Here is a 12,258-nt window from a genome sequence, read left to right as displayed (position 1 = left end):
ATACAGGAAATTTCTGACCAAAGGAAAAACTGGTACCTAAACTATCCTTGAAATATTCTTATGAGGGAAGATATATACAGGCACATAATTTACTAACATCACGTAAAGTGATCAGCAAGTCATTACAAAAACCAGTGACAGGATGTCTTAAGTTAAATAAAAGTTTTTCAAAGTGATGTAGTCATTTACTGACGTGATGGGACTTTCACAGCAATGCTATGTGCAGGGGTGGAGTAATGGAAACAAGTACACTTACTCTTTATGGCAGTCCAGGAGATCACTAGGGTGGCTACAAAAAAAAAAGAAGTCTACTAACTTCCATTCTCAGCATGGACCAAGGGTATTATGGGTACTGTAACTGGGAACTAAACTGTAAGCTTCAGGAGGAGAGAAACTATACACATCTCATTAACCAATATATACACAGGTCCTAATAACATCTGTTTACTGAATACAAGAATTCTGTCACCTTCATGTGGCCTCAGATTTTCAGACATTTCAAAATATAGATCTAGGCTATGGGATGTGAGAGGAGATTCCATATTCCAGGGCCTTGGAAAGTAAATGTGGAGTGCATGTTTTGGATTGTGGTTTCAGGAAGTGACAAATCAGAGTCTCCTTTGACCCCATTCTCTTTATCAGCCTTTGTTACTTGCTTCCTTAAACCTTGCTAATCCCCTGTGGCATATATGACCATACTTACTAGAGTTCTCCCAGTCCTTTTATTTTTTTCCCCCAAGACTTTTAGCCATTTTAAGTTACTTAATTCCAAGTTAAGAACAAATATTCAGTCAATGAAAAAGCTATGACGAGCAATATTCAAAGTGAGCCTGGATAGTGGCTAGAACAGGAAGTAGTTCACATAGATGGACAAAATTTAAGTCACTCTTAAGCAGTATTAATTCATTTACCAATACTAAGGCTCTTCATATCACTGATTTAGACCAGCTGCTTGGAAAAAAAACAGTAAAATACAAAATTCCTGCCCTCACAGAGCTCACAATCTAATAGGCATAAAACACAAGCAAGCAGTGAATTGTGAAACTTTAAATGGAAATCTGACACCCAGAATAGGTTTCTTGCACAGGACTGCAGCAGGTGTACTTGAATTTACATTTGAACTGAGCTTTGAAGGGCCCACTTGAATAAACCAAATAATGGCAGGCTAGTAACTCCAAGTGAATGATGTAGTGTCTGCAAAGGCAGGCTCTAGGATTAACAAAACAAAACCAACAAAATATTTTGCACAATTTTGCGAGAGGATTTCAGCGGAAGCCTAGTACCCTGGATAGCTCCCGTGTCACAAAGGTGACTAGAGAGACAAGGACAGCACATTGGAACAGGGACTGGAGGACCTTCAGAACTTCAGAATTAGCAATCTGCCCTATATTCAAATTAAAACTCTTTGGCTTTTAAAATACCTAATTCATTCATGTCCTGCATAGATCTCTGGGGCTTTGTGCTTTCTGTATCATCATCCAATGAACTCAGGTTCATTGCTCCTCCCTCATAAATATGACAGGTGGCAATCCCTTCCTTCTCTTACTAAAAAGTTAGCACTGCTTCAGAGTTTCAAGCAGTTCTTGGACCTGGGACACTCACAATTCCCACAGGGATGCTTCACATTACACTGTCTCTCTAATCAACTTAGACCATCCTACTGTAGAGCCCTTTATCCTTGCAGAAGCTGCACTGGTGTTGATGAAGAAGGTACATCCTCAATATCACCACACTTACACCTGGCGTTACACTATAGGAAATACCTCTCAAAGTTAATTTTAGCAACAATGTCACTATAAATGTATACGCTTGTTATGTACAAATTTCTAATGATTTTTTTAACGGCCCAATTTCATAATCTGTATTTTTTTACGTTTATTTTTGAGAGAGAGAGAGAGAGAGAGAGAGAGTGAGAGTGTAAGTGGGGGAGGGGCAGACAGAGGGAGACAGAATCTGAAGCAGGCTCCAGGCTCTAAGCTGTCAGCACAGAGCCTGATGTGGGGTTTGAATCCATGAACCATGAGATCATGACCTAAGCCAAAGTCAGATGCTTAACTGACTGAGCCACCCAGGTGTCCCAGTAATCTATATTTTTATAAATACTCCTACAGGAGGTGCATACTAATGTTCAAGTAGCTCACTTATTAATGAATACTTTTAGTGTTCCTGGGTCTCTGTACATATGGATACAATACTAACAAAGCAAAGTCGAATGACGATGCTTCAGCTATCTTCCCAGTAGTTAAAATCCTTTGAAAATTTAGGAATCCTGATGTACAGACCCATCAGTTTTGTTATCCATAAAATATTTTGAAATATTTTACTAAATATGTTACTCTTATCTGCATTTCTAATATTGAACTTGAACTATTTTCTTCCTTTTCCTAACTTTCTCATCTGACATTTTGTATACTCTGTATGCTTTCCCCCTTTCAAGCTTTTCTTGAATATCCTAGTGAATACTATGTGTTAGAAAACATCACTCACTAAACATAATTCATACAGTCAGACTTAATGCATTGGTAATTTGTTTCTAAAAAAGAATTGCCTAGAATTAGAATGCTAAGGCCTACATTTGCTTTACTTCTGCCATACCTTTATTCACATTTGTTTGGTTTTATTTGTAAACCTGATATAGGTTTGTGATACGTTGCTTGCTGCTATTGCCTAAAACAAACAAGAAAAGCCACACATATGACAATAATAACTCATTAGCAGAACCACAATATTTAACTATTTCCAGGAGAGAGTTAATTGCAGGGAATGGAAACATATGAAACATGACATGTTAATGTGAACTTGGTTGATATAGGGAAGGTATAATGTCACTAAGACTCTTGGAAGATTTGAATAAGGGTACTGTTACACCTGGCCTAACAAATACTTCTTGAACACAGGAATACTGCTAGTTTTCATTAACGAATAAGGAAAATCAGAGAACATATCATACCATCTGCAGTATGCTTCTTCAGCTGTTATCACAAATGTATCATATACAAATAAGTTTATGAAGAATGGAGAAAAGTCAGATCACACTGAAATTAACAACTGACTAGAAAAAAGGGCAAACCCTGAAGAATTCATATGTACATTCTACATATCTTTATATACACATCACATTTGGGTACAAAACAAGACATGGAAGAATGTGTATTTCATTTATTACAGATTAAGCTATTCAGGAGCTTTAGGAAGCCCAGGAGGTGCATTATTTTTAAAATGGAGTGACTTATACATAATAAGCATTTACAAAATGTTTCTTGTCAATGATGATGAATGAGGTAGCTCTATTGTGAGACAGAGCTGGGTAAAGGAAGATTACATGTAGTAAAATGAGGTGATGGTCTGGTGATGGTCAGAACCTTGTAATAGACTGGCACTAAGGTCTATAGTGCACTATAGAGGCACTATAGAGACTCAGCTAAGAAGTCCAACCAGCATGAGTATCTGGGAGCATGGCAATATGCCATAAATAATTGACTTCATGGAAGTCCAAAAGTGAGTATTGGAAATGAAGCATACCTTTAAGAGCTGGTAATGTCTAGAGATCCAGAAAAGTGATATTTTTGGGGACAGTCTGCCGGCCCACAAAAGAACTCAGGAAAGGAGGTAGTGTTAGAGACAGGATCTCAGTCTTTAAAGAAGGCTCCACTGAGAGAAAGAGACTTGCTCAAATGCTAAGAGAAATGGTGACAATGGGTAAATTTATCAACATTAACAGAAAAATATTCAGTGAGACCTCAGTTTCAGTTATAAGAAAGAAGCATTACTATAAATATGTTATAATATTAGAGCTGGGCATCAAGGGAGGCTTGATGTTAAGACCCAAAGTGTTGCATTAGAAACCAGTCAATCTTCCTACTACACAGAAAGATTAGTCCTGAATCAAGAGCATGACTGAGGTTCAGTTAATGATTAAATGATTCCAGCACCAGAAACAAGTTCTGACAAAAGCTACAAAATAGGCCGTAAGTGAAATACTCATTTAAACTACCATTTTTTTTTTCTTCATGTTAGTATGCATCTACATTTACTCATGTTATTGACTGATTAAAACACGTTGTAAAATATCTAACTTTGTTAGAGTCAGTCTAGTAAGAGGGCTTCAGAATAACCAAACTCAACTCTTTAATTGTCCATGTACTTCTACAGAATCAGCCTTTAAATATTTCCTTTGCTACAAACATTTGAACATTAATTAAACCCACATTTAAATAAATGATTTGCAAGCTGAAAGCCAAAAGAAACTAAATTGATACTACCCTGTGATCATATTTCCAAGGAAATATGAGTAAGATATTCAAAGCTGTGTCAACCTTTTCAGAAGATAAGCTGTATATCACCAAATATAGAGGATATCTGATGTTTGAATATCAGTGCATAAAGGCACTCAGTCTTCAAATTATACTTGTTTACATCTCAAATTTTTATTAGCTAATTGGGAGATTCGGACAAGATGGGAGTAAGAGACTGATCACTGAATGGCACTGAGGGTACATAATAACGGTATTGAAAAACACAATAAGAAGATGGGAGCTTCAGCCTTGCAAGTGCTCCATCACTTGTTCAATCACCCAAAAAGCAACAACAGCATCACTGAAGAGGGTGGCAACAGCATAGGTAATGCACAGACAGTGTTGAGTCCTAAGTTAAATCAGGAATAAAGAGAAGATACACTCCATCACATTCTCTGTCTACTAGTTTCATGATTTTTACATCATTGTAATTAAAAAAAAAAATAGTTTGGTTTAGGGGCGCCTGGGTGGCTCAGTCGGTTAAGCATCCAGCTCTTGATTTCAGCTCAGGTCATGGCCTCACATTTTGTGAGTTCAAGCCCTGTATCGGGCTCTGCACTGACGGCACTAGGCCTGCTTGGGATTTTGTCTCCCTGCCCCTACCCCACTCTCTCACTCTCTCTCATAATAAATAATTAAACTTTTAAAAATTTTTAAAAAACAGTTTGGTTTAGATAGCTTCGCAGAGCATAGAACAGAAACTCAGTTTTCTCATCTCTAAAACGTATACAAAAACAACTTACAATGTTAGAAGAAATAAATGGCATAATGCATATAAAGTGCTTATCATGTGGACATGCTCAGCACATTAGAGCCATTGTTGTTGTTAATAAAATATAACTCATCATTTGCAAAACAGAAAGGAAAGCAATACCTACATTTACATAGGTCTTAGGACTCCCTATATTTTAAAATCTTTTTTAAAGTGTCTTTCTTTGGAAAATCATAAAACATCTTACCCAACCAATACGTGTTGGGCATCTACTGTGTGTTAATCCCTGATAACATAATATTGAACCAATCTCATAAATACACATAAAATTAATACTGCAGTAAGTACCACAAGGTAGAGGAATACAGAACTCAAACGATATATAACAGAAAAACTGATGTAGCAAAGGAGGCCAAGGAAGGTTTCCTGAGGGAAGGGTTGGTTGAGCACATAACTGTAAAAGAGGAAAAGGATGAGGGAGAGAAAGAGACAGAGGCAGGGAGGGAGGGAGAGAAGGAGGAGAGAAAGAGGGATACTAAAAGAGTTACAAGGTGTGAACACATATATCTCTAATCTTGAAAATAAAAAAACAGAGATGTGGTCTAAAATTTATTCCAGCATTAAGACTTTGAGAACATTCCACATGTGTGATGCTATTGTTGTGCAGCTGTTATCTTACAGAGAAAGATGAGTATTACATTCCAAGTCCAAAACTATCAATAAGAGTCAACAAGATTAAACCGAAAATGGTCAAACTCTGTACATTGTACATATTTTTGTGACTACAAATAAGGCCCAGCCTGAGGGCTTGAGGGTCCAGTTAAGTTCTACACTTTTTACATTGTTTCCCCAATCAACACTAAATATATGCACAAGAATTAGAAACTCATTTAATTTTTTAAATACAGAAATACATATGTATATACATAAAGATAGAAATCTTCTGATGGAGGGTGTAATACTTTTCAGATCTAAATAGTTAAACCTTAGTTATCCTTAACAGCTAAGGAAAGTATTTAGCTACAAAACAGGCAGAAGACAAAGACTTCAAGTTTCACTATAAAATACTCTAGGTCAGTAGTTCTCAAATTTGAAAGTGCTTACGAATCACACTGAAGAACCCACCTGAGAATTTCAGATTCAATCATCTGGGGATTGGCATTTTTTGAGAACTACTGCTCTAGGTTAAGAATTTGCCATTAGATAATAAGATGTTTCCTTTTAAATGGCCTTTAAATTTTATATTGGTATCAGACAACAGTTACAGTATTCAAAAATTTTAATTTAGCTTAATTAAAGTTTAAAAATTATTTAATGCAGTATATATATGCAAAACCAAAAGCGATTTTTTTTTTATTTTTTAACGTTTACTTATTTTTGAGACAGAGAGAGACAGAGCATGAATGGGGGAGGGGCAGAGAGAGAGGGAGACACAGAATCTGAAACAGGCTCCAGGCTCGAGCAGTCAGCACAGAGCCCGACGCAGGGCCCGAACCCACGGACCGCGAGATCGTGACCTGAGCCCAAGTCGGCCGTTTAACCGACTGAGCCACCCAGGCGCCCCCCAAAAGCGATATTTTAAGTTAATCTAGGTAGAGGGGTAGGCATTTGGTCAAATAAGCTGCATCTGTCAGTGATCAAAGCAGAAATCTTTCTTAAAAAACATAATATCATACCACAGATGCTATTGAACTTTCAACCACCACCTTTTTTTTTTTTTTTTTTTTTTTTTGGCCATTTTATTCAGCCCACATGAAAACAACTGAAAATGCAATGCAGTGATTTAAAAATAAGAACTGATAACATTATCTTGGTACTATATCAACTGCAGTTTAGATTGTTCAGGTTTATATTTTTATGTTACATTTAGTTTAAGCCATATATTGAAGAATGTTTCATTAGAGTGTTTTTTATCAAGCTCCACATCTTTTCTCACTGTTTCCCCCACCTCAGATTTCATGTGTTATTGTTAACTGACACACTTGCATAGTGAAGATAATATTTCTGATAATATTTCTCAATATAAAGCAAACAGATCTCGTCACTATCCAATAGGGAAATAATGCAGGAGCTGTCAGTCATTCAGAGGAGAGATTACATTATCAAAGTGATACACCTGTGACATATCGTCTAAAACCAAACTCAAAAGAAACCAATTAATAGATAGTCCAGTTTGTACTGTTACTATGTTGGAAATCATCCCATTCCTACATGAATATGAAATTGGCAATTTAATAGGCTTTTCGCTTTTGTAATAATTCTTATCTAGTCACTGTCAACAAAATATATATGTGAAAATCTTTTAATCCACCTAATCTGAAAGTAATTCTATTCTGTTATCTATTGAAAGTCATATCTAATATTTGTACTATTTCTTTACTGTCACCATAACATACTTCTAAGGTGTCATATTGAAAAGACAGGCTCAAAGTCAATTCAGATGTTTCCTCTTGAGTTCTTAAAATGGGGAAATGTATTTTAAACAGTTTTATGTTTGTACAAAAACATATATACAAAAAAAAAAAAAAAAAAACTAAGTTCAGAATGCTTAGAGACAGGACCTGTTCCTATTATTAATACCATCTATTTACAAGAAGTTTAAAAAATCTTTAAAAGCACTACAATTCTAAAATTATTCCCCACAAACCCTACATCCTAGCTCTATATCCATGGAAAATAATGTAAAGATATATTAACTATAATGTGAGTGCATCCTAATAACTTTAAAACAAAAGTATTACAGAAAATGTCATTTAATAGATTGCATAGTTTATATAAAAAAAAATATTAAGCATTCAGTGAATGCTCACTATTACTATAACTGTTCTTTTATGTATCTCATTCTTTTTTTTCTTTAGAACAAATCTAAGGAGAGTTGGTTAAGGATGTACCTCAAACCCCTGACTATAAAGAGGTAATACGTGATATCTTGTTACTAATACCAAGTTCAACACTTTCATGTGATGTGGTATTTTTAAATATTTACGGTAAATATTCTCTACAAGTATATGTTGAGCATTTTGTTCATTAAAAGGCAACAAAAAAAATCAAAAAGTTGTCCTCTTAGGTACAGAAATTCAATTAATTTCAAGAATAGAGTGTATAGAATGTTGTACATCAAAAACCAATTCACCCTGCCCTTCACACAACTAATTCAACCACTTTGCAATATATAAATCTATTTCAAAACAAACTTATTTCCCCTTACGTCTTGAATTGTTTTCTAAAATTCTAGGAGACTTCCATTTTACACCTTACGGTTTTATCAACAAGCCATGAATCCGATTTATCCTTTAAGACCAAGACCAAGAAAATCTTACCTACCCCTGAAGCCCTTCAGAAAAAAATGTTATCAATGTTCAGTATGAAACGTTATCATCATGCTCTGATTTACTGCACTCCTTGTTAGACATGCAATCTCTCACTGTCATAGATTGTTAACTTTGTTCAAACACGTGCATCAGATTCATCCCAACTGGAGAGTAAGCTCCTGAAGGGCAGGGAGGAAGTCTGATGTTCCTCCACAATGCCTAGATAGTACCTTGCACAAGCGAAGTCAATTATTATGAGTACTATGTTGATGAATTTGATGTAAATTAATATTCTATAGTATAAATAATACATCATTAAACTAATAAACAGTTGCTGATTCTCTGACAGTATCAAAGAACAAAATATTCATAACTTTTTAATGATTGCAGTAATATAATTCATCAAGTACATTTTAAAATTCCCCATCATTTCTACATTCCAATGATTCAGGAAAGTTAAGGTAGCAAACCTCAGAATAGGGCACTCAGTCTAAGTTCTAATGTCAAATATAAAACTGCACAGATTCCAATGTTGAAAGTATATTTATTTTTGAAGTAATCTCTATACCCAACATGGGGTAGAGATCCCCCGCCCAGATCAAAAGTCACATGCTCTGTGGACTGGCACTGAGCCAGCGAGGCACTGCAAAAATGTATTTTAAACCAACAGGAATCTAACTAAATTAAAATAACAAATCCTTAACTCTGCTTTGTTTTCAAAATGAACAGGACTGTTAAGGAAAGCTACTTTCACACTTAGCAACAACAACAACCAACAACAGTTGGCATGTTTCCATCAAAATAAGAAGCTCCTTAATTAATATCAAATGAAGACAAATCACTCTGACAATAGGTTGACCACTTAACTACTCTTTCTTCTCTGTGAAATTAATGAAGGAGTGGTTGGAATTTCAATGTTTTAAAAACACTGGGCTTGGCAGGCGCTTAAAAACATCGCAATTTAAAATGGTAAAGATACCCTACTGTCCTACTCTCTGTCACGACCCAGTCTTAGGTTCAATGAAAGCACAGGTTCCTACTTCTAAAAACAAACATAAATTTGCTAAAGCATTATTGGTCGATACTGTTCCAAGTCCTCTCTAAGCTTCAAGTTATGTCTTTGGAATCTCTACTGATTACAAAGCAAATAGAAAAAGAAACCGAAACAAACTGTGTTGCTGTCTAGATTCATAATATTTTAGGTATTTTCTAAATAGGTAGTCCTTAATCAGTAGTGATCGATATAAACTCACCTAGGTGTCTGCTTCTCTTTCCTTTCCAAGGCTTTTAATAAAACCAGCTTTACAGTAAAATGTGTGAGCATTATTTTGAATAGCCTTTCTTAAGGCTACTAGACATGGAGAAAATGTGTTACATTTCAGTGGGAAGGCATTCAACTGTAAAGATACGAAAAATGAAAGCTGTTGAAACCAAGTAGGTACTTTGTGTCTTGTGGGTCCTAGTGATGGCCTTAAGAGATAAGACAAGTGGAGAACAAGTACGTAAGAACATTAAAGGCCCAGAGATCGGACTTCTAAGAAACATTTTTTTTTTTCTACCTGTAAAGAAACAAGTGATTTCTGACTTCACTTCATATTCCAAGTCCCACGAGAGTGGGAAAAAAAGCAGAACTGCTTCTAATTCTAAGAAAGAAGAGGACAAATGGAAGAAACGACATAAGGAGGAAGAGGAGAGAGAAGGGGGTAGGGAGAAAGAGGCTCAGGATACACTAAAGGAAACCCCGAGAAATTTCACAACTCTTTGCCATAAATAGCCTTTCTTCTCACTCTGGATACCTCCTCCTTTACATCAGCAAGCTCAGCCTCCACGCGCAGAGAAGCACCATTCACAAATCCCTCCGTCACCCTATCGTGCAACCCTACCCCTTGATGGCACCGCCTGTACGAATCCCTGGGACACAAGCCAAAAGCTGAGGGGGCCCAAGGGTTTCACCTGAAGGCTGATTATCTTTTCAGGTGAGCCAAAGCATTGATTAGTCAGGAGCGCGAACACACACGAATGGGCGCGCGCGCGCACACGCACGCACACACACACACACAAACACACACACACACACACCCCTCCCCGCAGCCCTTGACGCGCCACCACAAAGCGATTTGTTCACACTAAGTCGCTGCCGTTCCTGCCTCCGCTGGGGAAGGTCTCGCCTCCAAGCCAGGAAGCCGGCGCCTGAGGACACGCAGGCAGAGGCGAGAGGCGGTCCCGGCTCGGGCACTGCGGCTCCGCCGGGAGCCCCCCGGCTCCCCGCCCGCCCTCCTCCCCCTCTACGGCGCCGCCCCCGCCCCGGCGCCCGCAGCCCGGGGAGCCTGAGCTGGCCGACCGCCCCTACCTGCGGGACGCGAGCAGCGAGGGAGGGGAGCGGCCCGGAACCTGCGCCAACTCTTGCTTCTTCGGCCGGCCGCGCTCTGCATCGCCCCGGAGCGGCGGCCGCCGCCACCCGGAGCAGAACGCTCAGGAGCGCGGAGGAAAAGGCCACGCAGCGCGCGAGGAGTCGCGGGCCGCCAGCGAGCTAGCCCGTCCGTCCCCCGCCCACCCTGCCTGCAAGGCCAGGTCTCCGCGCCGCGCACGCCGGGCCCGCCGCCGGCGCCCCGGGCCTGGGCGGGGGCTGATCCAGGGCGGCCCCGGGCACGGCGCGGTCACCTGCCCGGCAGTCACCCCGCGTCCGCCGGGGACTGGCCCCAGCGCAGCAGCGACGCAACACGCGACCCTCCGGGCGCGGGGGCACCGAGGGCGTTACTACCTTGAAGGGCTCCGCGCCGCTTGTTAAGGCTCCTCCTGGGCACTCAGGAATGTGTGTCTTCGGGGCACGGGGGTGTCTTTCCTGGTCCCCCTCCTCTGCCCTCCCTCCCCTCTCGGCTGTTGGGCTCCTTCTCTCCACTCCAGTTGCAGAGTCGAGCTGTGTTATTTTAATAATCCTCCTTCTCCTGCCTGCGCCAGCAGAGCTGCTCTGCCTGAGCCACCGCTTCCCAGTCAGTCATGTTGTTGAGAGAGAGAGAGAGAGAGAGAGAGAGAGAGAGAGAGAGAGAGAGAGAGACACGGATTGGCAGTCGGTCGGCGACTATTTGCGGTGAGAGAGAGAAGAGCAGAGCCAGAGGAGGGCAGGGGAGGGACGTGGGGAGGCGCTTCCAAGTGTGTGAGTGCGCGGAGTGTGACTGTGTGGGGAGCGCCGGGGCCACCTCCACGGCAGGCCGCGCTCCCCGACTGCGAGGAGGGCGGCGGCGAGCGCGGCCTTTATAGGGAGGGATTGGCGGGGCGGGGGGAACGCTGAGCGGGGAGGGGGCTTTGAGGGCGGCGCCCAGCCAACTGCGTCTGCTGGTTACCACGCACGCATACTCATACATTAACGCGCGCACACCCACGGCTGGCCCGTTGCTGAGTTTTCATTTTAAGAGACGCCTTTTCCGACCGCGCTGACTTGGCTTTCCCCTTAGCCCATCCTTGTGCGTGAGTCCAAGTGCTTTTGGCAGTTCAAATCAGGAGAAGGGGGAGTCTGAAGCAGTGCGAAGGGACCTCGGGGATGCTGAAAATGCACTGTGTCTTTTCTCTCCAGACCACCAGTTACCTTCCTTCTCTTCCACCTCTCAGGGAGGAAATTATAAGGTTCTTTCTCCCCTTTTCCTTCCCTGGTAACCTATTCACATCCTGACGCGTCTCTTCACTCCTTGGCATCAAGGAAAGAAACCTGACTCCTTTCCTCTAAGCAAGTCACACTTCCCAGGAACCATTATTGACAGTACTCAGTTCTTCTGTAGGATAATGGAAGCATTGGGACTGTGACCTGGAGTGGTACTTGTGTTCCTACACCTAAGGTCCTGGACACACGGGAATTACAAACAGAACCAGCTACCATTTTGATATCATTTGACTGATGGCCCCTAGAGAAAATTTTCCGGTTTATAGATGGGGAAGACTTCAGATG

General features: G+C 40.4%; 1 protein-coding gene across 5 annotated transcripts in view; it reads right to left on the bottom strand.

The window, feature by feature from the left end:
- CCSER1 (coiled-coil serine rich protein 1) overlaps nt 1-11,544 on the bottom strand; it is a 1,275,653-nt gene extending 1,264,109 nt beyond the window's left edge. For 3 of the 5 annotated variants that reach the window (XM_078445885.2, XM_078445887.2, XM_078445888.2), the window contains exon 1: nt 11,080-11,542. The gene's annotated coding sequence lies outside the window, so the exon portion shown is untranslated. Of the gene's footprint in view, nt 1-10,668; nt 10,741-11,079 lie in introns of those variants that run through there. The other 2 variants (XM_078445883.2, XM_078445884.2) reach the window with 2 other exon arrangements.
- Between the last annotated feature and the right edge of the window lie 714 nt (nt 11,545-12,258).

Source organism: Panthera onca, chromosome B1 (assembly GCF_046562875.1).
Source record: "Panthera onca isolate mPanOnc1 chromosome B1, mPanOnc1 haplotype 2, whole genome shotgun sequence".
NCBI classification, from domain to species: Eukaryota; Metazoa; Chordata; class Mammalia; order Carnivora; family Felidae; genus Panthera; species Panthera onca.
This window is presented reverse-complemented; position numbering and strand designations above follow the sequence as displayed.